This window comes from Somniosus microcephalus, chromosome 9 (assembly GCF_052327205.1).
Source record: "Somniosus microcephalus isolate GS21.2 chromosome 9, FLI_Smic_1.0, whole genome shotgun sequence".
Classification (NCBI taxonomy): domain Eukaryota; kingdom Metazoa; phylum Chordata; class Chondrichthyes; order Squaliformes; family Somniosidae; genus Somniosus; species Somniosus microcephalus.
Genome location: NC_140995.1, coordinates 162,587,659 through 162,611,535, shown reverse-complemented (window position 1 = coordinate 162,611,535; position 23,877 = coordinate 162,587,659). Strand labels below are relative to the sequence as shown.

General features: G+C 47.7%; 1 protein-coding gene across 1 annotated transcript in view; it reads right to left on the bottom strand.

Moving 5' to 3' along the window:
* The window catches only part of LOC147112804 (PC3-like endoprotease variant B), an 845,811-nt gene that overhangs the window by 593,407 nt on the left and 228,527 nt on the right, over positions 1-23,877 (bottom strand). The window lies entirely within an intron of this gene.

Sequence of the window (23,877 nt, the reverse complement as noted above, 5' to 3'; positions counted from 1 at the left end):
CTGGCCCGGAGCGCGGCCTTCATGGAGCGATGAAACCGTTCGCACAGCCCGTTAGCCTGAGGGTGATATGCGGTGGTGCGATGGAGTCTCAACCCGAGGCCTTGGGCGACAGCGTTCCAGAGTTCCGACGTGAACTGGGGCCCCCGGTCGGAGGAGATGTCAGATGGGGCGCCGAACCGGGCGACCCAAGTGTTGATGAACGCCCGAGCCACATCGGCGGACGTTGTTGACGACAGCGGGACGGCTTCCGGCCATCGGGTGGTTCTGTCGACCATCGTGAGGAGGTGGGTGAACCCGCGGGAGGGTGGCAGGGGCCCCACCAGGTCCACGTTAACTTGGTCGAACCGCCTCTCGGGCACCGCGAAAGGTGCCAACGGGGCCTTAGTATGGCGATGCACTTTCGAGCGCTGGCATACCACGCACGTATTGGCCCAGTCGTGAACGTCCTTCTTGAGCCCGTGCCAGACGAACTTAGCCGCCACCAGCTTCTGTGACGGCTTCCTGCCCGGGTGGGAAAGGCTATGGATGGCGTCGGAAACCTGCCGTCTCCACCCATCGGGCACGACGGGGCGTGGCTGCCCAGCGGAGACGTCACACAGGAGCGTGGTGCCGGCATCGTCAAACGTGACGTCCACTAACTGAAGGCCCGTGACAGCCGTCCTGTAGGCCTGGACGTCTGCGTCGGAGGCCTGGTCGGCTGCCATGCGAGTGTAGTCGATGCCGAGGTGTACGGCGCTGGCGACGGCCCGGGAGAGACAGTTGCCGACAGGGTTGCTTTTCCCAGCAACATGCTGGATGTCCGTCGTGACCTCGGAGACGAAGGAAAGCTGGCGCTGCTGACGGGCCGACCACGGCTCGGAAACTTTGGCCATGGCGAAGGCAACGGCTTGTGGTCCATGAACGCCGTGAATGGGCGGGCCTCCAGCAGGAAACGGAAGTGTCGGACGGCGAGTTAGAGGCCGAGAAGCTCGCGATTGAAGGTGCTGTACTTCTGCTCGTTGGGGCGGAGCTGCTGGCTGAAGAAGGCGAGCGGCTGCCAGGTGCCGTTGACCCACTGTTCGTGGATGGCGCCGACAGCATAGTCCAAAGCGTCAGTGGTGAGAGCGATCGGCGCATCGGGCAACGGATGCGCCAGCATGGTCGCGATAGCCAGGGCCCTTTTCGTGTCCATGAAAGAATTGTCCATCTCCTCGGACCAGTCGATGGCGAGCTTGGCGGGCTTGCCTTTGAGGGCCTCGTAAAGGGGTCGCATAAGCTGGGCTGCCCGGGGAATGAAGTGATGATAAAAGTTCACCATGCCCAAAAACTCCTGCAGGGCCCTCACGGTAAATCCTTCACGGCCTCCACTTTCGATTACAGTGGCACCGCCCCGTCCTTCATGATGCGGTGCCCGAGAAAGTCGATCGAGGACAGCCCAAACTGGCACTTGGTCGGATTGACGATTAGGCCATGCTGGCTGAGGCGTTCGAAGAGAGTCCGGAGGTGGGACACATGCTCCGTCCTGGAGGCGCTGGCGATGAGAATGTCGTCCAGGTAGGTGAACAGGAATGGCAGGTCCCGTAACACGGTGTCCATTAGGCGTTGAAAAGCCTGAGCGGCGTTTTTGAGACCGAATGGCATGCGGAGGAATTCGAACAGCCCGAACGGGGCGATCACCGCGGTTTTCGGGACGTCCTGCGGCCGAACGGGGACCTGGTGGTAACCCCGAATGAGGTCCACTTTAGAGAAAACAACTTTCCCGGCCAGGTGGGCAGAAAAGTCCTGGATGTGTGGAATCAGGTAGCAGTCGGGGGTCGTAGCGTCGTTGAGGCACCGGTAATCGCCGCACGGGTGTCAACCGCCGCCTGGTTTCGGTACGATGTGGAGGGGCGAGGCCCACGGACTGTTCGACCGGCAAATGATGCCGAGGCGCTCCATCATGTCGAACTCGGCTTTAGCGATGGCGAGTTTCCCTGGGTCGAGGCGCTGAGCGCGGGCGTAGACAGGCAGACCAGTGGTCAGGATGTGGTGTTCTACCCCATGCTTGGTGGCGGCGGATGAGAAAGTGGGCTTCGTGAGGTCCGGGAGCACGGCGAGGAGGCGGGAAAACTCGTCGGAGGCCGAGAGTGCGCTGGACAACTTCGTCGTGCCAGAACCACTAAGCGAACACAGGAGCGAACTGAAAGTCTCAGCGTTGACGAGATGTCGGTTCTTGACGTCCACCAAAAGGCCATTAGCGTAGAGGAAGTCAGCGCCGAGAAGGGGGGTGGACACTTTCGCTGTAACAAAGTCCCAAGCGAAACGCTGCCCGCCAAAACACAGCGCCACGCTCCGTTTCCCGAAAGTACGGCTGGAACTGCCGTTGGCGGCTTCGAGGGCGGGGCCGTGGTTCCCCCTCTGTATGTCTACGGTTGACGCGGGCAGGACGCTCACCTGGGCACCCGTGTCTTAGAGGAAACGACGTCCAGAGTCAGTGTCCGTAATGAATAACAGACTACCTGAACGGCCAACAGCCATGGCAGCTAATGAGTGGGCCTTCGCGTTTCCCGACGCGGTAAAGCTGCACGGGTGCCGGCACTTCTTAACATTGGGGCCAAACTGCGTGTGGTAGAAGCACATGCTTGGGGGCTGCCGCCGTTGGGCTGTGGCGGTGGGGGCAGGGCCCCGCATGGCCGCGTAGTACTGTTGCCCGGCAGAGAAAAATTTGTCGGCCTCCTTGGCCAGGGCGCGGAAATCACTAATATGAGAGTTGGCTAAAGCCGACCGTACCTGCCCTGGCAGCTGTTGTAGGAACAGTTCTCTGAAGAGGAAGCACGGCTTGTGCTTGCCCAGGAGGGTTAACATGTGGTCCATCAGTTCTGAGGGCTTGGAGTCGCCAAGCCCGGGTAGAGAGAGAAGCTGGCGTGCGCGCTCGGGTTCAGTTAGTCCAAAAGTCTCTAGAAGGTGCGTTCTCAGCGTCGCAAATTTGTGGTGCTCCGGGGGGTCCTCGAGTAGGCTCACAACTCTGGCCGCGGTGGAGCTGCCGAGAGCAGAGACAAAGTAATAATACTTCGTGTCGTCCACGGTGATGTCCCGGAGTGCAAACTGAGCCTCGGCCTGGGCGAACCAAGCGGCAGCCTGCCGTTCCCAAAACTCCGGTAATTTGAGAGAAACGGCGTTCGTCGCCATCTCGGATAAAGTCTTTGGAAATGTCCAAAAGAGAAACGGGGTCACCAATGTAGGAGTCGCTGGAAATAAACAGACTGCGAGACTTTCATAGCAGCAAAGAAAAACGCGTGTTAGCTTTATTAACTCTCTGCATGGACTGAGGGACTTGGACTCGTCACAGGGCTATGACGTCATCACACAATCGACGACTCTTAAAGGGACCCAGCCCCGATAACCCAACCAAGTTCCGTACATAACGTGGAGCGATAACAACATTGGCTATACATAGTGAATTGTGTTACTGTCCCTATGTGGTCTCCACCACAAAGGCACACAATCACTCAATTTCAAAGTCGCAGCCACCAGCTCAGACACTGAAACTGCGTATAATTTAGAGGATAGGATAGAGGCGGAATCTGCTCATGGTGAGACATCGAGCACAAGTGTGCTGCAGCCAGGGCAGAGGGAAAGGATAGCGCAGGTTCTAGTTCGCCCGTGGGTGAGATCGCACACTAGTTCTGCTGCAGAGGACTCAGACGATGACTTCAATGGGGCAGGCTACAGAAGAAGGCTGATGGGTGTACAGCAACAGCCAGAAGAAATAATCCAACAACTAACATGTAAGTAGTTGATGATCCCTTTAAATAGCGCTGGTGGAGGGGGGGTCCTTCATGCTGTTGAATGTGTGTTCAGCCATGGGAGGTTAAGAGAGGACGTAGGCTGTAGCGTGAAGCTCCAAAATGGCAGTCCTGGTGTCAAATCAGCAATGCATGATCTCTGCTCTGTATGCTGTCGGTGAATGTTAAGTGCGCACACGCTAATCCCTTTACCAATATGGCGCCCAGTGCACTTTGTATCAGAAGTGTGTTCACGCACTGCAGACGCCATTTTGGAGCCTTAAGGGCCCTTGTAGCACCCAAAAAACGGGCACTACTGAGCCCAATTTCACCTCCACCCTCTGCAATCAGCCCTGACCTGGGACTATTCAATGCTGAGAGTTGGTGCAGAAAGTGAAATTAAATTGTTCCATTATTTAACACCATCATCTGTCAGTTTGAGGAGCTCAAAATTCAACAACAAAATAAAATATAAATTCATAAAAAGAACCAATTTTAACCCGCGGTGAAATTCGTGCAGGCCGGGGCCGAGTTTCACTTGTGTGGCCTAGAGGACCACTCTTGCATGATGAAACAAAAAAACATTAAAATGAACTTACCTTTCTGGGCCTCTGCTGTTTTGGGATCCGCTTGCCACCAGGACGGTCTGGTGGGGAAGCCACAACGGCTTCTCCGCACAGGGCTCAGCTTAACACTGCAAGGCCATGATGATGTCATCTACGGTATTTATTTACTGTTTTTATTTTGATCTGCATATTTAAAGCTGGGTGGACAGGGTTAAAATCATCCCTAAACCACGTCATATATAAATTAATTAGGACCAGATTTTTGTTCCAAAATAAGCATCTTATGCCAAAGTGCTCCTGCTTAAAAGGAATAGTAAAGCAATAGCCTTTGAGAGATACTCTTATTTTTTTGCAGAATACCATTCACAACCACATAAATGTACTTATAAATCATTTCTACAACAGTGTTGATTTATTAAAATGACTTATCTAAAGTTCTTGTTCTGTGATCAGTATCAATGAGCTGCTGGTTGGTTTTTGCTTTGCTTGGTTGAATCCCAATGCAAAGCAAGGTAACTATTTTGACTCCCACATACTAACCATTTAAGTATTGAAGGTCTTCTTCAGCTTTCAAGGTAAGCACCTCTTTTATTTTATGTAACATCTGTAAGAAGGAATCTCTGAAAGATTCTGATATGAATGTTATAACACAGAATGTGTTCAGAAGCAAGGACCAGTGCTTCACTCCCAGTTCACTCGGAATTATCTCATTAATGGCTAACAAAAGAAATTAAAGCCAGTATTAAGCAGGAAGCTTATAAAGTTGCCAGAAAAAGCGGTCAGCCTGAGGATTGGGATCTTTTTAGAAATCAGCAAAGGGGGACCAAGAAATTGATAAAGAAAAGGAAAATGGAATGTGAGCACAAACTAGTGAAAAATATAAAAACGGATTGTAAAAGCTTCTATAGGTATGTGAAAAGGAAAAGACTGGCGAAGGTAGATGTAGGTCCTTTACAGTCAGAGATGGGAGAATTTATAATGGGGAATGAGGAAATGGCAGCGAAATTAAATAAATACTTTGTTTCTGTCTTCACGGAGGAAGACACAAAAAACCTCCCAGATATACGAGAAAACCAAGGGTGTGGTGAGAATGAGGAACTTAAAGGAATTATTATTAGTAAAAAAAACAGTACTAGCAAAATTAATGGGACTAAAAGTCGATAAATCCCAAGGACCGGATGACCTACATCCTAGGGTTTTGAAAGAGGTGGCCATTGGGATAATGGATGCATTGGTTATCATCTTCCAAAATTCTATAGATTCTGGAACGGTTCCTGCAGATTGGAGGATAGCAAATGTAACCCCGCTATTTAAGAAAGGAGGGAGAGAGAAAACAGGGAACTACAGACCTGTTAGCCTCACATTAGTAGTTGGGAAAATGCTGGAATCTATTATAAAGGATGCAATAACTGGGCACTTAGAAACTAATATTAAGATTGGGCAGAGTCAACTTGGATTTATGAAAGGGAAATCCTGTTTGACAAATCTATTGGAGTTCTTTGAGGGTGTAACTAGTGGAATAGACAAAGGGGAACCAGTAGATGTGGTGTATCTGGATTTTCAGAAGGCCTTCGATAAGGTCCCACACAAGAGGTTGGTGAACAAAATTAGGGCACATGGAATTGGGGGTAATATACTAGCATTGATTGAGAATTAGTTAACAGACAGAAAACAAAGAGTAGGGATAAATGGGTCTTTTTCAGGATGGCAGGCTGAGACTAGTGGGGTACTGCAAGGATCGGTGCTTGGGCCCCAGCTATTCATAATCTATATCAATGATTTGGATGAGGGGACTTAATGTAACATTTCCAAATTTGCTGATGATGCAAAGCTAGGTGGCAGTGTCAGTTGCGAAGAGGATGTGAAGAGGCTTCAAGGAGATCTCGACAGGCTTAGTGAATGGGCGAGAACATGGCAGATGGAATATAATGTGGATAAAAATGAAGTTATCCACTTTGGTAGAAAAAACAGAAAGGCAGAGTATTTCTTAAATGGTGAAAGATTGGGGAATGTTGATGCTCAAAGGGACCTGGGTGTCCTTGTACATGAGTCACGGAAAGTGAATGTGCAGGTGCAGCAAGCCATTAGGAAGGCAAATGGTATGCTGGCCTTCATTACAAGAGGATTTGAGTACAGGAGTAAAGAAGTCTTACTCCAATTATATAGGGCCTTGGTGAGACCACACCTGGAGTACTGTACAATTTTGGTCTCCTTACCTAAGGAAAGATATACTTGCCATAGAGGGAGTGCAGCAAAGGTTCATGAGATTGATCCCTGGGATGGCGGGACTGTCGTATGAGAAGAGATTGAGTAAACTAAGCCTGTATTCTCTTGAATTTAGAAGAATTAGAGGGGATCTCTTTGAAGCATACAAAATTATTACAGGTCTTGACAGGGTGGATGCTGGGAGAATGTTTCCCTTGGCTGGGTAGTCTAGAACCAGGGGCCACAGCCTCAGAATAAAGGGTAGGCCATTCAGGACTGAGATGAGAAAAAAATTTCTTCACACAGATGGTGGTGAATCTTTGGAATTCTCTACCCCAGAGGGCCGTGGAGGCTCAGTCATTGGGTATATTCAGAACAGAAGTTGATAGATTTCTGACTAGTAAGGGCATCAAGGGATATGGCGATAGGGCCGGTGAATGGAGTTGAGGCAGAAGATCAGCCATGATCTCATTGAATGGCAGAGCAGGTTCGAAGGGCCGAGTGGCCTACTCCTGCTCCTATTTCTTATGTTAGAAACATAGAAACATAGAAGATAGGGGCAGGAGTAGGCTATTCAGCCCCTCGAGCCTGTTCCGCCATTCAATGCGATCATGGCTGATCATCCAAATTCGATACCCTGTCCCTGCTTTCTCCCCATATCCCTTGATCCCCTTAGCCTTAAGAAATATATCTAACTCCTTCTTGAATATATTTAATGAATTGACCTCAACTGTCTTCTGTGGTAGAGAATTCCACAGGTTCTCCACTCTCTGGGTGAAGAAATTCCTCCTCATCTCAGTCCTAAATGGCTTACCCCTTATCCTTAGACTGTGACCCCTGGTTCTGGACTCCCCCGCCATCGGGGACAGCCTTCCTGCATCTAGTCTGTCTAGTCCTGTTAGAATTTTATAAGTTTCAATGAGATCCCCTCTCATTCTTCTAAAGTCTAGTGAATATAAGCATAATTGACCCAATCTCTATTCATACATCATTCCTGCCATCCCAGGTATCAGTCTGGTGAATCTTCACTGCACTCCCTCCATGGCAAGAACATCCTTCCTCAGGTAAGGCGACCAAAACTGCACACAATACTCAAGGTGTGGTCTCACCAAGGCCCTGTACAACTGCAGCAAGACATCCTTGCTCCTATACTTGAATCCTCTTGCTATGAAGGCCAACATACCATTTGCCTTCTTAACCGCCTGCTGCACCTGCATGCTTACCTTCAGCAACTGGTGCACAAGGACACCCAGGTCTCATTGCACTTCACCTTTTCCCAATCTATTGCTGTTCAGATAATAATCTGCCTTCCTGTTTTTGCCACCAAAGTGGATAACCTCACATTTATTCACATTATACTGTATCTGCCATGCATCTGCCAATCACCCAACCTCTCCAAATCATACTGGAGTTTATCTGCATCCTCCTCACAGCACACACGCCCACCCAGCTTTGTGTCATCTACAAACTTGGAGATATTACATCTAGTTCCCGCGTCTAGATCATTAATGTATATTGTGAATTACTGGGGTCCCAGCACCGATCCCTGCGGTACCCCACTAGTCACTGCCTTCCACTCGGAAAAAGACCCATTTATTCCAACTCTTTGCTTCCTGTCTGCCAACCAGTTTTCTTTCCAAGTCAGTACCTTACCCCTAATCCCATGTGCTTTAACTTTGTATGCTAGTCTCTTATGCGGGATCTTATCGAAAGCCTTCTGAAAGTCCAAATACACCACATCCACTGGTTCTCCCTTATCTATTCTACCAGTTACATCCTCAAAAAATTCCTTTTGTAAATCCATGTTGACTTTGTCCGATCCTGTCACTGTTTTCCAAGTGCTCTGCTATTACATCTTTTATAATGGACTCTAGCATTTTCCCCAGTACCGATGTCAGGCTTACTGGTCTGTAATTCCCCATTTTCTCTCTACCACCTTTTTTGAATAGCGGGGTTACATTAGCTACCCTCCAATCCATGGGAGCTGTTCCAGAGTCTATAGAATTTTGGAAGATGACCAGCAATGCATCTACTATTTCTATGGCCACTTCCTTAAGTACCCTAGGATGTAGATTATCAGGCCCTGGAGATTTATCGGCCTTCAATCCCGTCAATTCCCTAACAGCATTTCCCTACAAATACTGATTTCATTCAGTTCCTCCCTCTCATTAGACCCTATGTTCCCCGACATCTCTGGGAGTTTATTTGTGTCCTCCTTTGTGAAGACAGAACCAAAGTATGTATTTAATTGGTCTGCCATGTCTTTGTTCCCCATTATAAATTCCCCTGAATCTGACTGCAAGGGACCTACGCTTGACTTTACCAATCTTTTTCTCTTCACATATCTATAGAAGCTTTTACAGTCAGTTTTTATGTTCCGTGCAAGCTTACTCTCATAATCTATTTCCCTCCTCTTAATTAATCCCTTTGTCCTCCTTTGTTGAATCCTAGACTGCTCCCAATCCTCAGGTTTGCTGCTTTTTCTGGCCAATTTATATGTCCTCTCCTTGGATCTTATGCTATCCCTAATTTCCCTTGTTAGTCACGGTTGAGTCACCTTCTTTGTTTTATTTTTATGCCAAACAGGGATGAACAAATTCTGTAGTTCATCCATGCGATCTTTAAATGTTTGCCATTGCCTATTCACCGTCAACCCTTTAAGTAACATTCCCCAATCCATCCTAGTCAACTCGCGCCTCATACCATCGTAGTTTCCTTTATCAGTACCCAAGTCTCTGAATCAACTACTTCACTCTCCATCTTAATGAAGAATTCTATCATATTATGATCGCTCCTCCCCAAGGGGCCTTGCAGAACAAGATTGCTAATTCATCCTTTTTCATTACATAATACCCAGTCTAAGATGGCCTGATCTCTAGTTGGTTCCTCGATATATTGGTCCAGGAAACCATCCCGTATACACTCTAGGAATTCCTCTTCCACAGTATTATTGCTAATTTGGTTAGACCGATCTATATATAGATTAAAGTCACCCATGATAACTGCTGTGTCCTTATTGCATGCATCTCTAATTTCCCATTTAATGCCATCCCCAACCTCAGCATTACTGTTTGGGGGTCTGTATACAACTCCCAGTAACGTTTTCTGCCCCTTGGTATTTCTCAGCTCTACCCATACAGATTCCACATCATCAGAGCTAATATCCTTCCTTACTATTATGTTAATCTCCTCTTTAACCAGCAATTCTACCCCACCACCTTTACCTTTTTGCCTGTCCTTCCTGAATATTGAATACCCCTGGATGTTGAATTCCCAGCCTTGGTCACCCTGGAGCCATGTCTCAGTAATCCCAATTATATCATATCCATTTACATCTATTTGCACAGCTAATTCATCCATCTTATTATGAATGCTCCTCGCATTAAGACACAAAGCCTTTAGGCTTGTTTTTTTAATGCTGTTAGGCCTTTTAGAATTATTGTTTACTGCGGCCACGTTTGATTTACGCCCTTGATTTCTCTGACTTCCACTTTTGCTTTTCTCCTTCCTGTCTTTTGCTTCTATCCTTGCTTCCCCTTCCTCTGTCTCCCTGCACAGGTTCCCAACCCCCTGCCATTTTAGTTTAAACCCTCCCCAACAGCATTAGCAAACATCGGTCCTGGTCCTGCCCAGGTGCAAACCGTCCAGTTTGTACTGGTCCCACCTCCCCCAGAACCGGTTCCAATGTCCCAGGAATTTGAATCCCTCCCCCTTGCACCATTCTTCTAGCCATGTATTCATCTGAAATATCCTTCTATTTCTACACTGACTAGCACGTGGCACTGGTAGCAATCCTGAGATTACTACCTTTGAGGTCCTATTTTTTAATTTACCTCCTAACACCCTATATTCAGCTTTTAGGACCTCATCCCATTTTTTACCTATATCGTTGGTACCTATATGCACCATGACAACTGGCTGTTCACCCTCCCCCTCCAGAATGCCCTGCAGCCGCTCCGAGACATCCTTGACCCTTGCACCAGGGAGGCAACATACCATCCTGGAGTCTCGTTTGCGGCCGCAGAAACACCTATCTATTCCCCTTACGATAGAATCCCTTATCGCTATAGCTCTCCCGCTCTTTTTCCTCCCATCCCGTGCAGCAGAACCACCCATGTTGCCAGGAAGTTGGTTGCTGCTGCCTTCCCCCGATAAGCCATCCTCCCCAACAATATCCAAAGCGGTATATCTGTTTGAGAGGGGGATGGCCACAGGGGACCCCTGCACTACCTGCCTGCACCTACTACTCTGCCTGGCCGTCACCCATTCCCATCCTGCCTGTGCAGCCTTTACCTGCGGTGTGACCAACTGATTAAACATGATATCCACGACATCCTCAGCCACGTGAATTCTCCAGTATGTATCCATTCACAGCTCCAGTGCTGCAATGCGGTCTGCCAGTAGCTGGATACACTTCCCGCACACATGGTCATCAGGGACACAGGAAGTGTCCCTGATTTCCAACATTGTGCAGGAGGAGCATGCCATGGGGCCGAGCTTTGCTGCCATGACTTACCCTTTAATTAATTTAAATTAAATCAATACCACCAATTATACTACAATTAAATGATATACTCAAGGGCCCTTGTTTCCTAGCACTCCCCGCTACACAACAGAGACCTTAGAAACTATAACCACAAAATTAAGACCTTCTAAACTTTATAAACTATGGGGGAGAAATTCAGTCCCGCCCTGTTTGGGGCGCCGTTATCGGCCGTGCACAAAATTTAGCGCCTGGCGCTAATTATCGCCTCCGTCGGCAAACTTGGCTTTTATCGCCCCTGGAGATGATTGGAGCGCTAAATCAGGCGCTACACACCTCTCTTAAGGCGCTAATGCCGAGGAGCGAGTCGCTACCTCAGAGCACGGGCGCAGGTGCTGTCAGTTACTGATTGAACACAGACACACTGGCGCCAGTCAGTTCTTAAAGGGGAGGGTCGACCTTGCTCTCCAGCCACACCCTGCTCATTGGAGCCTTGAATCTCGGCCTGGACAGGCCTGTGCCTAAATCTTCTAGCCAAGGACTATGGAGAGGGACAGGGAGCACAGCACTTCAGCAAGAGGGCCTTGGAGGCTCTGGTTGGCGCGGTGGAGTGCAGAAGATCTCAACTGTACCCAGAGAGTGGCAGGAGGCCTTTACCACGCGAATACAGAAGAGTGTGGAGGGAGGTGGCTCAGAGCGGCTCCTCAAGGAGCATGGTGCCCAGGACCCATATCCAACGTAGAAAAAAGTTCAACGACCTCACTCGGGTCGTCAGGGTGAGTGTTTTTTTTTCAAAACCTCTCCATCCCTCCATCTCAACCTCACTCTATGGCCAGAGGGTGTTAAAAGCCCCAATGCCCAACACTCATCCAACACGTATGGCCCTTTCATCAAATACACATGCACATCCCACACTTTGCATACAGTAAGGGCTATTCAACTATGGGATGAAATTCAGGCAAGACCATGGCTGCATACAGTAAGGGCTATTCAACTATGGGAGGCACATTAGGCAAGACCATGGCTGCATACAGTAAGGGCTATTCAACTATGGGAGACACATTAGGCAAGACCATGGCTGTATATTTACTCAGATGCCGTCCTTTTTCTTGCAGGCCAAGCTATCTAATAATAGGAGACAGCAGCAATGGACGGGTGGAGGGCGGCCTCAGCTGCAACCCCTCAGCGATCTTGAGGTGCGCGTCCAAAGGATAGTGGCAAGCCGGGTGATCGGTCTCGTCACCACTGGAGATGCCGACCCCGTTCTGGACAGCAATGATAAGGTCATCACCTTTTTGTCCTCTCTCCTTCCACTTGTTCCTCACAACATCAGCCTTTGACACTTTCAATCCAACTGCACCGCCTGGGTGTTCATTTCAGCGAGGAGCCGCTCCTCCTCTGCGTCCAGTGCAGTAGGACTCGATGGCATACTCTCCCTCCAGGGAGAAGGCCCCTGAGCTTCCCTACCCCCATCGCTGCACTCATTCCTCCCTTGCTGCCACCCTGTCCTCACGCTAAAGCCACTCTTGTACTTCCCTGCTTTCAGATGGTGATTCACCAGTTGAGGAGACGGGCCCTCAAGCTGCCAGTGGGAGTGAAACTGAAGGCGAGGAGGAAGAGGAAGCCGGAGCATCAGTGCCACCCTCTCCCGAGGAAGCCCATGCCCACATTGGGAACACGCCTTCCCTGGAGGGGAGCAGGGGGGAATGGTCTGATGAGGGTGAAGCTCCAGGACCCAGCGGGCTGCAGCAACATGATGGGGGTAGGGAAGCTCAGGGGCCTTCTCCCCGGAGGGAGAGTATGCCAGTGAGTCTTACTGCACTGGACGCAGAGGAGGAGCGGCTCCTCGCTGAAATGAACACCCAGGCGGTGCAGATGCACACTGAGCTCTTGGGTGCAGTGGGAAGGGTGCCCGAATCCATTGAATCACTGGCAAGGAGTGTGGAGCACTTCGCTGTAGCACAGGCGGATACCACACAACTGCTTAGTGCTGTAATGCAGTCACTGGCTGCCATGAGCCCATCTCTGACTGCTCTCATGCAGACACAGATTGAGGCCACGCGAGCACTGACTGCTGCCATCATCGCTGGTTCAGACACATTTCCCCGGGGCTCTCACCGCGCCGCAGCAGGCCAGCAATCCGTGCTCCAGCAGATTGCTCCGAATGCTGAAGTGCTGTCCCGTGGGAGTGCCAGCGTGTCGGTCGAGCAGGGAGTTGCTGTCCTCTCTCAAGATGACAGCAGTCCTGCTGCCACCACTGTCACTTCTCCACTGCACTTGCCACCGCCTGTAGGACAGACTGCTGCCGCCCATGCAGAGTTGGTGCAGTCTGCAGCCGGGCCCTCCAGGCCCAGAGCTGGTCGAGGCCATCCTTCAAGGGCATCTGCAGTCTCAGGTTGTGACAATCAGCAGCCTTCCACCAGCCTTGCTGCAGCCACTGGGGTCCCATTACGGAGGAGCTGTAGGGTGGGAAGGGGGGAAGTGCGCAAGGGAAGGAGATCACCCTCGAAGGGCAAAAAGTAGGAGGTGTGACAAAATGTTCATTTTTTTATTAAAGGCCGAGGCTCGTGGTCAAATTTTTTTTACTGTTTTGGACATTGTCTCCAGGTTGTGAGAGCCAGTTATGTTAATGACTGTTTTTTTTGTGTTTCTTTCTATTAGTTTGTCATGCGGAAATGACACACACAGAGTTTGTAAAATAAAAACGTTTTTGTATTCAAAATGTACATGTTTGGTCTTTGCAATCATTGTTGCCTTGACCGGCTTAGGGGTTGCGGATTGGTTTCATTCAGGTTGTTCTCAATGGCAGAAGCCATTTCCTTAGAAGAGGCCTAGAAGCGGCTTGCTATCAGCCTTTGACGGATGGCCCTTCCAGTTTCTACATTGTGTGCCTCCCTCCCGCCTTGGTGCTGCTGATGATCATCCTCCTCATCTTCCTCCTTCTCTTCCTCCTCCTCCTCTGGTGGTGCTCCAAGGCCTGGTGGCATTGGCTGGATCCTGAGGATTGCCAGGTTATGCAGCATGCAGCACACAACAACGAAGTGGGAGACTTGCTCAGGCGAGTACTGTAGGGCTCCTCCAGAATGGTCCAAATAGCAGAACCGTTGCTTGAGCACGCGATTGTGTGCTCAACGATGTTCCTGGTAGCTAGATGGCTCTCATTGTATCGCAGCTCAGCAGGGGTGTTGGGCAAACGGAGCGGTGTCATCAGCCAGGTGCACAAAGGATATCCTTTGTCCCCGAGAAGCCAACCACCTGGGTGATGCGGTGCCTGGAAAAGTTCTGCCACAGTAGTCTGGTGCAGGATGAAGGCATCGTGGCTGCTGCCAGGATAGTGGGCATTGACAGCGAGTATCAGTTGTCTGTGGTCACAGACCAACTGAACGTTTAAGGAATGGAAGCCCTTTCGGTTGCGGAAATCCTCGGCATTCTCATGCGGAGCACGCAAAGCCACATGAGTGCAGTCAATGGAGCCCTGCACCATGAGGAAGTCCGCTATCCTAGCAAAGCCCATTGCGCGTTCTTGCTGCTTGTCCAGGGTCATGGGGAAAGAGATGTACTCTCATCTCCTTTTAAAGAGGGCATTTGTGACCTGACGGATGCAGCAATGCACCACGAACTGGGAGATATTGGCAATGTCCCCAGTTGCTGATTGAAATGAGCCGGTGGCATAAAAGTTGAGAGCCACTGTTATCTTCACTGCCACCGACAGAGACGTCCTGCTCCTCAGTTGAGGCTGCAGATCTGGCTGCAGCAGGTGGCAGAGCTCAGTGACCACCTCCTTGCTGAAGCGCAGCCTTCACAAACACTGCTCCTCAGACATATTAATGTAGGAGAATTGTTGGCGAAATACCCTGGGAGGGTAAGGTCTCCTGTACAGAGGCCTGTTGGCCCTCCTCTGTCTGGCCATGATTGCCACTCTCTCTCTGCGTCTCTGTGCCCTCCAAATGTGATGGCGCAGGACGATGCCCCCATTCATTGCAGCCCCCATAGTATCTTGGCAATCAAAGTAATGAAGGTCAAAAACCAAAGTACCTGTAAAGTTATGGTCAGAAGCCAAAACTACTTCAGACAGCGTTGACTCAATGCAGAAGAGTCTCTTTCTCTCTTTGTCTCTCTTTCTCTGTTTGTCTCTCTCAAAATCTATCTCTCTCTCTCAGAACGAGTGGTGCAAAAATGGCTACCACACAAAAGCCAGGAAGAGGCCCCCTTTAAATAGCGCCCCCCCAGCCCCACAGCGACTGGGAAGCGTTCCAGTCAACCTGTCGTTGGTTGCGCCAGGCGGAAAGGAGGGGGCGCCACTCAATTTCCGTTCCGGGGCGTCACAAGGGCGTTGCACTCTCGAATGATGTCAAGATCTGCGTGCGCAGAAGATCGGGCAGTGTTGTTTAGCGCCGCCGCAAAATGTCCGGTCAATTCCGTGAGAGGCGCAGAGATCGCCGTGCCCGGGTGCTAGTTGCTTTGCGCTCCATTAGCACCCTCTTAAGGCGCTAACGGGAGGCCAGACCAACTGAATTTTTCCCCCTATGAACCTTAACTGTCAAACTATAGAGTAGTATAAATACTCACCTGGCCGTACTCACCCAATCAGCTGCTTCCTCCTGCCCATGTCACGTTTTGAATCGTGACGTGGCTCTGGAAGGCCGCCGCTGGTCTGTGAGATTGGTAAGCCTGTGAAAAAAAGCCCGCGAAAGTGAGTTTAAATACTCACTGAAACTCCGCTCTCACCGCTCCCGACAATGTTCTTAATAAATAGATCATTGTAGCTCACCTCGTGGCTTCGTAATTACTGAGCCATAGAGACCAGAAAGACACTAGGTTAGATCCCTGCTTTATCCTGAACTCAGCTGGAGAAGGGAGGGGGGAAAAAATCAACCAGAGTTCCCACTCCTGATTCCTATTCTGTGATTCCTTGGGAGCATGAGTGTAGATGTTGCAAAAGAGCAAAATGGGGCCCCAACTGTGATGCTCACTATGGTAAAATAGTCTGCTGTCCAGGTTCACACATTAGAATGCTCATTTGGGTGAGGGGCAGGAGATCTGCTGACACAAGTGGAACCATATCTTACAAGAAACAGAGAGGGTGAAATTGGTCAACGCCAATCGCGCAAAATGGACTCATAGCGAATCGGCAGCCCATTTTACATTGCGCCCAATTCTCTTTTCCATTACCTTCAGTGGGCTGATTCACTATCAGTCTGATTTGTGCTACTTTTTGCTCCCAGTGCCTTCAGGAAAAGAGGCAAGTAAAAGAAAGGGGAGAACATTTTGGGGCAGGAATTGAAGAATGGTTTTATTTTTCATTGAGATGCTCCTGTTGTCTCAATGAGTTGACAGGCTGTAAATTTAAATAAGTGGGGTGTGTCATAACTCACAAAAGAAGGTATGTAATAGGTAATAAAAATATCAAAATAAATACAGTAAATAAATCCAGTAGATACTGGGTGGCACAGACTGCACATAATCTGAGTTGCTACCATGAAATGGCCTGCCCCTTGATTCCACAGACATTAATCTGCTCATCATCAATGGAGGGAGGATGGAAAAACCTCACAGATGAAACATGGGGGCAGATCAGGCGATCGCTCGGTGGTGGGGGGAGGTAGGCCGATCGTTGGGGCAGGGTGAGGGGGTTGGTCAATCGCTGGGGGTTGAGAGATCTTGGAGGTTTGCTTGAGGGGCCGGGGGGAAGCACTTCTGCTCCTCCTGGCCCACAAGCAGTGCTGGAAAAGCACTTACCTGCTGGATCTGGCATTTCTCGCCTCCCTTCATCAGTCGGGTTTTCCAAGCCCTGGGTCCAAGCCCATGCTGCAGGTGTTAATTCCAAATCGCTAACAAAATCTGAGGCACAGAGTCTGATTTAAATATTACAATTACCAACCTGCCTCTCCAAAGTGGGTTACTCAGCTGACCCCAAACCCACATGTTTAAACAGGAAGTAGGCAAGTTCGTGGCTGGTTGGGGTCGGGTTTCCCATTTATGACAATTTAACCCCAACTACCACCGCCGCCACCCCACACCCCCCTCCCACCAACACTGTCCCGCACTTCCTGGTAATCAACAGAAACTTTACAAGAACATTGCATAAAACACCCAAGTACCTACCATTGTGTGTTGTTAGTTGGTATGATTGCAGTAGGATGAGGGTGAGTGTGAGGGGTGGCTAGTGAGATGGGGAAGTGATAATGTAGATAGAGGGGGATGGGTGGAGGTGCAAGGTAAGTTGGTGTGAGTAAGGATGTGCAGGAGTAGGGTAGGGAAGGCAAAGTGATGGGGGTGTGATGAGTGGCACAGCAGGATGAGGTTGGGTGTGGCTTTGCAGTTTTGTGATCTACTGAGATAATTGAAACATTTGCAGCACTGTACCCAGGTCCTCCTGACCACATCCCTGCTTGTGTCCTCCTCTGCAATATGCAACCAGGCTGTGTTGATCTCCTGGGGAGGTCTCTTCTGTCCATGGGAAGGGAAGAGGACCCCGCTGCATGCTGTGACTCCCTCCATAAGCATATGGATGGAATCATGGGAGAGCCTGGGTGCACCTCTGTGCAGTCATTGTCAGTGTTTGCAGCACCTCAATGCTGTAGAACACTGACAGCACAAATATCAAAATAAATTTGGGCTTGGTCCCTTTAAGGAAATCGGCTGATGACGCGTCATCAAATGACATCACCAGACCCGCTTCCTCTAATTGGCTGGGAAATGCGCTGGGTGGGCTTAACAAGGCCCATCAAGGTAAATTCATTTCACAGAGCGGGTTGGAGCCAGCAGCGGGGTTGGGACCCACCACCAACGTCGCCCGCCAAGGACCCGCCGAGGTTAGCAAAATTGTGGCCAGAGAGCGAAAGAAAAGGAGCATACATGCATACTAAAGGGTAGATCAGACAGCAAAAATTTCTATTAGTAGATGAAGCTTAATATTACCAAGGTGCTCTACCCATGCTACATGCATTTCAGCAGAACGCTTCCTGCTTGGTAGGGTGATATATGAAAATGTAATTAATTTAGTAAACTTTATTCATTATGAGATATCACGGTATACTGCTCCCTAAAGATTAGGCTGTGAAGCCATTTCCTGCACTTTGCAAATTTGCCGAAGACTAGTGGATCACTTGTGGTATTGTTGACAATAAGTCGGATGATATGCTTTTTTTTAAATAAGTTTCATGAGTTTAAAATTTATAATTCAATTCTTTGATGAAGTAACAGAGAGGGTTGATGAAGGTAGTGCAGTAGATGTATATATGGACTTTCAAAAGGCATTTGACAAAGTAGCACATTTCAGACTTATTTGGAAAATAGAAGCAAATGGTAGTAAAGGGACGGTGGTAGCTTGGGTACATAATTGGCTGAGGGATAGAAGGCAGAGAGTAGTGGTGAACTGATGTTTTTCTGGAGAGAAGTATGCAGTGAGGTCTCCCAGGGGTCAGTATTAAGACCATTGGTTTTCTTGTTATATATAAGTAGCCTGGACTCGGGTAGAGGGAGTACAATTTTGAAGTTCACGGATGATACATAACTTGGCAACACACTAAATAGTGAGCAGGATAGACTTCAGGATGACAAAGTGAACAGGCTTCAGGATGACATAGACAGGCTGGTGAAATGGGCAGACACATGGCAGATGCAGTTTAATGCAGATAAGTGTGAAGTGATGCACTTTGGGAGGAACAGTGTAACCTAAATGGTATTATTTTGAGGGCGTGCAAGAACAGAGGACCCCGGAGGTGCATATTCACAAATCTTTGAAGGTGGAAGGGCAGGTTGAGAAGGCGGTTAAGAAAGCGTATCGAATATTTGGCTTTGTAAATAGGGGCATTGAATAAAAAAACAAAGAAGTTGTAGCGTACCGATCACAGAAAGGACACAATCCGCTTTTCGGTCCGTAGACTATAAATCAGGCGTCATGCCTTTAAGAAGGATCACACCTTTAAGAAACTCGATCTGCAACATAGTTAAGCCCAGAGCGGGGGAGGGGAGTCTAAGCTGTGGGCTGCTGGAAGACAGTCAGACTTGGTGTAGTCTCTGATGCCATTTTTGTGTTCAACATGTGGTCTCAACAATTAAACCTTTTCTGTTGAACCTCTCCGAGTTCAGTATATTTTGTTAGGAGTACGTAGACTCCTACAAAGTCAACCTTTAAAAATCAATGGTTAGGCTTCAGCTGGAGTATTGTGTACAATTCTGGGCACCACACTTTAGGAAGGAAGTCAAGGCCTTGAAGAGGTTACAGAGAAGGTTTACCAGGATGATACCAGGAATCAGGAACTTCAGTTATGTGGAGAGTTTGGAGAAGCTGAAATTGTTCTCCTTACAGCAGAGAAGGTCAAAGGGAGTCCGAACAGAGGTATTCAAAATGATGAGGGGTTTTGATAGAGCAAGTACTTAAACAAAGGTAATTACAAAGGTATGAAGGCAGACTTGGTTAAAGTGGACTGGGAAAATATATTACAGGGTAAGACTGTAGAAAAGCAGTGGCAAACATTTAAGGAGATATTTCATAACTCTCAGCAAAGATATATTCCAGTGAGAAAGAAAGACTCCAAGAGAAGGATGAACAATCCGTGGCTAACTAAGGAAGTAAAGGATGGTATCAAATTGAAAACAAAAGCATACAATGTTGTGAAGAATAGCGAAAGGCCAGAGGATTGGGAAATTTTTAAAAAGCAGCAAAGGACAACTAAATAAATGATAGAGAGAGAAGATAGCTTATGAGAGTAAGTTAGCAAGAAATATAAAAACAGATAGTAAGAGCTTCTACAGGTATATAAAAAGGAAGAGAGCAGCTAAAGTAAACATTGGTCCCCTAGAGGATGAGTCTGGGGAATTAATAATGGGAAACAGGGGAATGGCGGAGACCTTGAATAAATATTTTATGTCGGTGTTCACGGTAGATGCCACTAAAAGCATCCCAATAATGGATAATCAAGGGGCTATTGGGGTGGGGGGGGACTTAAAACAATCACTATCACTAGAAAGTATTAGGCAAACTAATGGGACTAAAGGTGGACAAGTCCCCTGGACCTGATGGCCTGCATCCTAGAGTCTTAAAAGAGGTGGCTACAGAAATAGTGGATGCATTGGTTGTAATCTACCAAAATTCCATGGATTCTGGAGAGGTCCCAGTGGACTGGAAAACCGCAAATGTAACGCCCCTATTTAAGAAAGGAGGGAGGCAGAAAGCAGGCAACTATCGACCAGTTAGCTTAACATCTGTCATTGGGAAAATGCTGGAGTCCATCATTAAGGAAGTGACAGCAGGCCATTTAGAAAATCATAATATAGTCAAGCAGAGTCAGCATGGTTTTATGAAAGGGATATCATGTTTGACAAATTTGCTGGAGTTCTTTGAGTATGTAACGAGCAGGGTGGATAAAGGGGAACCAGTAGATGTTGTGTATTTGGATTTCCAGAAGGCATTCGATAAGGTGCCACATAAAAGGTTACTGCACAAGATAAGAGCTCACGGGGTTGGGAGTAGTGGGGAAAATGCTAGAGTCCATTATAAAAGATGTAATAGCAGAGCACTTGGAAAACAGTGACAGGATCGGACAAAGTCAACATGGATTTACAAGAGGTAAATCGTGCTTGACTAATCTACTGGAATTTTTTGTGGATGTAACTGGTAAAATAGATAAGGGAGAACCAGTGGATGTGGTGTATTTGGACTTTCAAAAGGCTTTCCATAAGGTCCCGCATAAGAGATTAGCATGTAAAGTTAAGGCACATGGGATTGGGGGCAAGGTATTGACTTGGGTAGAGAACTGGTTGGCAGACAGAAAGCAAAGAGTTGGAATAAATGGGTCTTTTTCCGAGTGGCAGGCAGTGACTAGTGGGGTACCGCAGGGATCGGTCCTTGGACCCCAGCTATTCACAATATATATTAATGATCTAGACGAGGGAATTAGATGTAATATCTCCAAGTTTGCAGATGACACAAAGCTGGGTGGGCGTGTGTGCTGTGAGGAGGATGCTGAGAAACTCCAGTATGATTTGGACAGGTTGGGTGATTGGGCAGATGCATGGCAGATGCAATATAGCGTGGATAAATGCGAGGTTATCCACTTTGGTGTCAAAAACAAGAAGGCAGATTATTATCTGAATGGCAATAGATTGGGAGCAGGGGAAGTGCAACAAGACCTGGGTGTCCTTGTGCACCAGTCGCTGAAGGTAAGCATGCAGGTGCAGCAGGCGGTTAAGAAGGCAAATGGTATGCTGGCCTTCGTAGCGAGAGGGTTTGAGTACAGGAACAAGGATGTCTTGCTGCAGTTGTACAGGGCCTTGGTGAGACCACATCTTGAGTATTGTGTGCAGTTTTGGTTGCCTTATCTGAGGAAGGATGTTCTTGCCATGGAGGGAGTGCAGCGAAGATTCACCAGGCTGATACCTGGGATGGCAGGAATGACATATGAGGAGCGATTGGGTCGAATGGGCTTATACTCGCTGGAGTTTAGAAGAATGAGAGGGGATCTCATTGAAACTTATAAAATTCTAACAGGACTGGACAGACTAGATGCAGGAAGGGTGTTCCCGATGGTCGGGGAGTCCAGAACCAGGGGGCACAGTCTAAGGATAAGGGGTAAGCCATTTAGGACAGAGATGTGGAGGAATTTCTTCACCCAGAGAGTGGTGAACCTGTGGAATTCTCTACCACAGAAGGCAGTAGAGGCCAATTCATTAAATATATTCAAGAAGGAGTTGGATATATTTCTTAAGGCTAAAGGGATCAAGGGATATGGGGAGAAAGCAGGGACAGGGTACTGAATTTGGATGATCAGCCATGATCTCATTGAATGGTGGTGCAGGCTCGAGGGGCCGAATGGCCTACTCCTGCTCCTATCTTCTATGTTTCTATGTTTCTATTAGCATGGATAGAGGATTGGCTAACAGAAAACAGAAAGTCGGGGTAAATGGGTAATTTTCAGGTTGGCAAACTGTAACTATTGGGGTGCCGCAGGGATCCAAGCTGGGGCCTCAACTAGTTACAATCTATATTAATGACTTGGATGAAGGGACTGAGTGTAATGTAGCCAAATTTACCAATGATACAAAGATAGCAAATTGTGTGGAGGACGCAAAGAATCTCCAAAGGGATATAGATAGGCTAAGTGAGTGGGCAAAAATCTGGCAGATGGAGTTTAATGTGGGAAAATGCGAGGTTATCCACTTTGGTAGGAAAAATAAAAATGCAAATTATTATTTAAATGGGGAGAGATTACAAAAGGCTGAGGTACAGAGGGATCTGGGGGTCCTTGTACATGAATCACAAAAAGTTAGCATGCAGGTACAGCAAGTAATTAGGAAGGCAAATGGAGTGTTGGCCTTTATTGCAAAGGGAATGGAATATAAAAGTAGGGAAGTCCTGTTACAACTGTACAGGGCGTTGGTGAGACCACACCTGGAGTAATGCGTACAGTTTTGGTCTCCTTATTTAAGGAAGGTTATACTTGCACTGGAGGCAGTTCAGAGAAGGTTCACAAGGTTGATTCCAGAGATGAAGGGGTTGTCTTATGAAGAAATGTTGAGCAGGTTGCGCCTATACTCATTGGAGTTTAGAAGAATGAGAGGGGATCTTATTGAAACATATAAGAGTCTGAAGGGGCTTGATAGGGTAGATGCAGAGAGGATGTTTCCCCTTGTGGGGGAATCTAGAACTAGGGGCCTAATTTCAGAATAAGGGGACACCCTTTTAAATTGGAAATGAGGAAGAATTTCTTCTCTCAGAGGGTCATGAATCTTTGGAATTCTCTTCCCCAGAGAGCTGTGGAGGCTGGGTCATTGAATATAATTAAGGTGGAGATAGACAGATTTTTGAACGATAAGGGAGTCAAGGGTTATGGGGAGCGGGCAGGGAAGTGGAGTTGAGGCCAAGATCAGATCAGCCATGATCTTATTGAATGGTGGTGCAGGCTTGAGGGGCCAAGTGACCTACTCCTGCTCCTACGTCTTGCGTCTTATGGAGAAAGTGTTTCCTCTGGCAAATAGGTCGGTAACCAGAGACCACAGATTTAAAATAATTGGCAAAAGAACTAGCGGGGAAATGAGGAGAATTTTTTTCACATTTGTTATGATATGGAATGCACTGAAGAGTGGTGGAAGCTGATTCCATAGGAACTTTCAAAAGGCAATTTCACATGTACTTGAAGAAGATTAATTTGCAGGGTTAGGGGGAGTTTCAAAGAGCTGGCACAAGCACGACGGGCCAAATGGTCTCCTTCTGTGATGTAAGATTTGATAATTCTATGAAATTAAAAGAGAGATTTGAGTTTCTAATTAAGTTAATTTGCATGTGTAATTTGGATTGAATTAGCATAATTAAAGTTATCTCTAATAGCATAATGATTACACTTCCAAAGTTTGATAAAGCTAAATATTATAAAAGATATTTTTAATTATTGGGGAAAGTATCTGCTTCAATCGCCTAATTTGAATATGTAAAATAAATTGGAATTTTTTAAGTGCCATCTTTGATAGTACAATAATACTCCCACTTTTATGAAGGTTATTGACCAAGAGCATTATAAATATTTGTGCAGACAGGGAAAGTGAAAATGAATGGAGGAAGAAAAAGGGATCAGTGAGGGCGAAGGGAAATTGAAATGGCAGGAGAGGTTAATGGCTGCTGCAGGAAACAAGCAATATTAAAATACAAGTTGGTGACATTAATTACCTCTTGACCATTGCCAACAAAGCAATAGATGTGTGCATTGCACACAGAGAGATAGTGAGGTCAAAGGAACAAAATAACAGACAATAACAATGAGGAACAGGATTCACTGTGAGCGTCGCCACAGAAGATTTACTAGGGAACATATACACATCAGCTTATGTAATACATAATGATGTCACTCGCTTTGCAAGGTTGTCATTCATGTCACAAATA